Source organism: Gavialis gangeticus, unplaced genomic scaffold (genome assembly GCF_001723915.1).
Source record: "Gavialis gangeticus isolate Ggan-Ray unplaced genomic scaffold, GavGan_comp1, whole genome shotgun sequence".
Lineage (NCBI taxonomy): Eukaryota > Metazoa > Chordata > Crocodylia > Gavialidae > Gavialis > Gavialis gangeticus.
In genome coordinates this window covers 132,204,328-132,210,471 of record NW_017728992.1, presented here as the reverse complement: position 1 = coordinate 132,210,471, position 6,144 = coordinate 132,204,328, and the positions used below count along the sequence as shown (strand labels likewise).

Here is a 6,144-nt window from a genome sequence, read left to right as displayed (position 1 = left end):
ATCAGAATCTGTTTGTCTCCTGTGAGGGGGATTCAAAACCCATGGGAAAAAAAGTATCTTTCAGCAGTTACCATTTTGTTGATCAAACTAAAAAAAGGAAATACTTAATCAACTGAGCCATTGTGTTTTGCTCTGGTGAAAAACTAAAGTAACTGTCAGCCCTGAGCTCCATAGCCTCATTGACATGATGACATTTGTATTAAATATACATTATATACCTGATTTTAAATTATTTATATAAGAATTGTATAAATTAGAAGGACTTTAATGTCATGCAACACAAAGTGTAAATGGGTTTTAAACTAATTCTGTTTGTATTATATTTTGTTTCTAACCTCTTTTCATAACCTTTGGCACCATGGACAAAATTAGCAGTTTATATTTCTCCCAATTCATGACAGATCTGCACATCTTTCTAATATATTTGCGATTGTTAGCTCATCACCCATTTTCATTTTAAAAGAAAATAGATTTTACCTATCCCGTTGGCTCAGATTGCGTTCCTGCTGTTTTAGTTACTGTCTAACTAATTAAAAACACGAGTGAAGGATTTTTCTGATCATATTGATCACTGTAGAAACAAAAATAAAAAACCAAATCAAGTCCCTTCATCTTCAGTATTTTTCATCCTGTATACAGCAGATTTGTTGGAGAAAGTATTCAAATTTTGTTTATTAGACAAAAAAACAGTGTTCAAGTTACATTGCTAAATGTGAAAACACATAATGTGAAAAATTAACATACATAAACTTGGTAATATGACCCATTTAAGTGTTCACGTAATGTAGTAAGTTTGAAAAGTGGACTGAGCTGTTTTGCTATAACAAATTAATTTGTACTTAAAGTTGAAAATATTGTCCCACACAATATCTCTCTTGGTCTGTATTAATAGAAAGCAATGTTTTTGCAGTTTATATAATGCATTTTTTAGTCTTTGTTTAAAATGGAGTTCATATGGGCTTAACAGATGAAGTGGGTGGCACAGCTCCACTTGCAGAACCCAAAGATACACAATCAGTTTTGAAATGCAACTTAAGCCATTAATTGTTGGTGTGAATTTAAAGTTTTCTAGTATTTGTATGGTAGTATGCTGCCTAAGAGCAAAAGCATTCTCTGCACAAAAAATTACTGTAGTGGCTTTGATTTTAATTAGAATTTTCTCCCTGGTGTTTCTTTGTAGACTAAAACAAAATCTTTTCAGTTTCTTACTACAGGTAAAGCTATGTGCAAGAACCTCAAAATGCTAAAATCTAGCATAATGCCTTAGATCTGTTTTTAAGTCTTGTATATTCCTACATAGCTGTCTGATGTATTATATTTGTATAGTGAATTGTGTACAATTTTGGAATAAGTGCATCATCACTTATCTTTATGTTGCTCGGTAGAGATGATGGACACGTTTCTTCAAACATTTACTGTCATTTAATTTTTCCCTTTTGTCATTTGTGGGTTTTATTTGTACAGTTCCTCATGAAGTTGCATCTGAGATGTGTGTATATGAAAAGATTATACAAGGGTAAAATTTAAGCAATATATTAACTATGGTTCTTCAGGAGAAAGCTTACAGTGTTTCAGGTTGTGATTTATTTTCAAAATGGAGTTGACTCTGAACATCACCTTGTTCACCTGCATTGATGTTTGTATTTCTAGTGTGAGCAGTTTATGCAAAGGTAGATATATTCAGAGAAATTTTAAATACATTTATGCAAGTTAATATTGCTTTGCTGATGCTATTTGCTTATTTGATGTTAAATAATGCTATTGTAAATAAAGAATTCTGTTGTTATTGCATCATTTAATAAATTTTAATGCCTTCGGGTTTTACATGGCTTTAGAGATCTCAGTGTGTTTCTGTTGTGCCTTCATTTTCTCAGATAAATGTAATGAAATAGAAACTACAGAGAAGGGAGATTCGTGTCTACATTTTTAAAAGGCTACTTTTTTTTTTAGCTAAATAATGTTACTTTTAAATTTTCAAACTAGTGGCCACATTGCAAATCCTTTCACCTGTAGGATGTTGAATCCTGCCTAAAGTCAGTTTGACTAAAAGTTACTGCAATCTGACACAGATAAGTGGCCTATTTGAAACAAGCCCCTTAATAACCGTTCTTTACATCACAGTTGGCTCTTAACAGGGCACCCTTTTAGACATTCTCAGCAGGCATTAAGGCTGAATGGCTTGGAATTTAGACTTACAGAAGGGCCTTGAGAGACAAGGAAATGGCATGTTGGCAGAACACTGCACTGTCATTTTCCCCTTGAAGTCAGGTCATTCAGAAAATAAATTATTGGAGGTGGCTACTGCACTGAGAAAAGAATATTAAACCAGTGAGATTTTTGGATTGTCAGAACTTTCTACTATCTACAGAAAATAAGTGGAAAAAAAGGGTGATTATTTTTATTAAACTAAAATATGCTTATAACATCCAATGGGGTTGTTTCTGTACAAATACTTGCAAACAGTGGCATGATACTACTATTCATGATAAAGTATTCATTTTGGACAAGATAGGCTTTTGCAGTCCCCTTGATCTTGCCTGAACTCTTTCTACTCTAATCCTCTAAAAAGACAAAATTATGTTGCTTATAATTGTCATTTTATAGCAGTCTGGAAGGACAAATTGCAGTATGAGGAGTGTTATTTCTCAGCATGAAGTTAGAAAGATTACCTACACTAGTCAGTTTCATGTGTACAGTAGAAGTGACTCCAGTATGAACATGACTTTAGAGATCAGCATTGTCCACTTCATTCATCCTTTGAGGAGTTGAGATTTCTTGACAAGAATTACTCTCAGCATCGGCCTGCCCACCTGTCTGAAATAAAGAGTAGCTGCTAATAAATGCTTATCTATAGAGGATTTTTTTTTTAACTTGCAAACAAAGCTTTAGGAAAGAATTCATGAGACCAGTAGATATCTTCTTATGTGAACAACACATGGGAGTGGTTCAAATCTAGCAAAAAGAAAAGACAGGATACATTCTTAAAGAGAGTCTTATCAGTTAATGCTTTAAGTCACATCCCCCATCAGACTTTCCATTATACTAGGACCAGATTCTTTTCACTCTCATGTTGAATAGCATCAGTTTGGTAAATGGTCCTTACAGCTATTCTCTAATCACTTTTTAAGTAGTATTTACATAGTAGCATTGAAAAGGATACAACAGGCTCTCTTGTGCCTGACTGAAACAGCTGCAAACAGACTTGACACTTGAACAGTTCCAAGCGGGTTATTGATTGAGAACCGGTTCACAATTGTCCCTGGGTAGAGGTGGCCACACAGACATCGCTACGGGTTCCAGGTAGACCCCTCACCTAGGAATTTCACTGCTGCTGAAATGCCACTGGGGTGAGAGAGTACCCAGACTTTCTGGGGAAAAGTGGAGTGGCTGCCAGGAGCAGGGGGCTTGGCCCTCTGCTTATAGTTCCTGGGAGTGGTGCAGGCTGTTTATAGTTCCCAGGATGGCTGTGGGCTCCAGGAGGTCCGCAAGATCTCCACAGCTTTACAGCCTGTGTTTTGAAAGCTACGCTGTTGGTTTGACTTCCTTGCTGGAGACCCTGCACTTCGGGGTGCCACTTTTATTTGGGGCAAGGAGGAAGCAACACTCCAGCACCTGCCAGCCCCTCAACTCGTCCCATCCCCATCACCCCAAATGACCCTTGCAACCTGGAGAGTGGAGTCTTTAGCAGGTGAGATTGACATTCATTTCACCTACAAGACAGGTTTTGTAAAGCCACCAAGATCTTGGGGAAGGAGGAGCCACACGAACCCTCCAGCTACTGTTGGGGCAGATCCATAAGAGGTGAAGCAGTACAGTCACATCCCTTCCTTCCCCCACCACCCGCTTTGGATCACACTGTAGGAGTAGCAGTCTCCAAAGCAGGTAAGAATCTTTCCCCTCCCTTCCCCACTGCTCAGCAGCATGTCCCCTCCTCTCCCATTCCCCTTTTCCAACTCCCCACTGCCACGGTCCCCAACCAATGTGTGTGGGTGTGGGGGGGGAATGGGGCAGGGAAAGATGAAGAATACCTGCCTAGGTATTCTTCAGTCAGGGACAGCAACAATAACAGTGTGTGGGTCCCCATTCCCATGTTTGCTTCCAGGCTGGCAGAGAACACATGGGGGACCAGGCAGAAAGAAGGAACCTGCCTGCTGCTGTCACTGTCACTGGCTGGAGAAAAGCAGGAGCAGCTCTGGCGCCCTCCACTCAATCACTTGGAGACAGCAGGGACATTGGCAGCCACCTGTGGGGAAGGAGTGAAATGGAAGAGGAAGGAATCCTGAAGAGGGATCCTGGTTTTCTGTTTAAAAATGACAAAAGTCTGACTATAATCTGCAATTAAAATGAAAGACCATTTTTTTTATATATATATATATATATATATATATATATATAAAATATAAAAAATGTGTGTGGGTGTATCAGTTGAACACAATGTTTTATTTATATTTTTACAATTATCAATAATGCAATTTGGATGCCTGCCAGTGCCCCTTACTCCCAAGCCACAGCCCCCCCCCCCATCCTCCCAGCCCTGCCAGCATGATCAATACCCCCCTGCCATGCTACTGGCAGCCCTGCCAGCATGACCTGCAAGCAGAGCCAGCCTTAGGAGTGGGCAGCAAAGGCAACCAACCAAGGCACCAAAGTGGAGGCATCATGGCACCCTGGGGTAGGGCCCCGCTTGAGCTTGCACAGGGAGGAGGCAGCAAGGCTGGGTGGAGGTACCGCCTGCCATGCTCCAAGGTGGAGGAGTGTGGCACCCCCAGCCACCAAACCTGCCCTGAGGGCACCTGGACTGTCAGGTAGGGGCACAGTGCTGCGCTTCCCCCTTCCTTGTTACTACTTCAGCCCTGCTGCCACCACTGCGGGGCAGGATCAGTGGCAGCGGCTGGGAGCTGCAGGCACTGGGCATGGAATACTCTTCAACTTCTTGCAGGTGATTCAGGATAAAGCAGCAGCCTGGCATCCACCCCAGCCCCCAAGCACAAGACAGGGTGTTCACCCAGTGGTACAGCAGGAGTGCCCTGGATTCCACAGTGTCCCTTGAGCTGCAGCACTGCACCTTGGCCACCACCACCTCCTCACAGGAGCAGGTGGCAGGGTAGGTGCCCCAGCTCTTCAACACTGCTAGGCACGCAGGTAAAAGACCCTGCCTGCTCGCCCATCCCTATCCACAGCAGGGTGCAGGGCTGCTGGCTGGGTTCTCCTGTGCAGGCCTGAGAGTGCCTGCAGATGCCTCCTCACTCCTTCAGCTCTCACCCACATACCCTTGCCCTGCCTCCCACCTGCCCTGCTGGTTCTTCCCACAGTCCCCAATTCCCCCCCAGCCCTGGCAGTCATCTGCACCCAATCCACAGCTCCCCACCCCAGCCCAGCCCTGCTGGTGCCCCTCATTCCTGACCCACAGCCTCCTGCCCACCCCCCAGCCCTTTCAGAGGGGGTCCCCTATCTGGCCTCCAGCCCCCTGCAAGCTTTACTTACCCCAATGAGCTTCAGGAATGAAAAGTGAGCCTGAGCCAACCTCTGACTGACTTGAGTATCTCAGGCCCACCCTGAGTGCTCTTTGCAAAACTGGAAAATCCACATTTTTCTCAGTTAAAGGGCAAAATCTGTGGGGGGACAGGTTCCATTTTCCCTTGGGAAACGGAAAACCCGGATTCCTGCTGCTGAGCATGATGGGAGAGGAGGGGGAGAAAGCAGTGGGGCAACAAGGAAAATAGGATTGTTGTGATTCAGGAACTTCAAATAGTCCTACTTCTGTGCCCAGGGCCTGCCCACCCTAGTGCCAGAGGAAGATGGGAACAAGATTTTGGACAATAGTGTCCTGGCTACATTCCAGAGCAGTCCCTTGCCCTGCACATGTTTCTGGGGTGGTGAAGACTGGTGCAGTCTGGGATGCCTGAAGGACTGACCAGACATTAGGCAGAGAATGTTTTGTGTCTCCACATAACATTGACTTGGTTCATGGAGGACCAGCTCAAAATCATGCCTGATTATTCCCAGTGTGCTTTTGAAAGGGTTGAGAGGAAGATTAGGCTGGTTTTAAGTGGCCTGTATGTCTAGACTCTTCAGGGAGGAGGCAGCAAGGTTTTAAGTGGCCTGTATGTCTAGACTCTTCAGGCACATCCAGATGAGTGCTTG

At 43.3% G+C, this 6,144-nt stretch overlaps 1 protein-coding gene across 1 annotated transcript in view; it reads left to right on the top strand.

Annotated features, from left to right (window-relative positions):
• Positions 1-1,830, top strand: part of NCOA2 (nuclear receptor coactivator 2) — a 328,149-nt gene extending 326,319 nt beyond the window's left edge. Inside the window, exon 25 of the transcript XR_002099516.1 lies at positions 55-1,830. The gene's annotated coding sequence lies outside the window, so the exon portion shown is untranslated. The remainder of the gene's footprint in view (positions 1-54) is intronic.
• Positions 1,831-6,144: the final 4,314 nt, after the last annotated feature.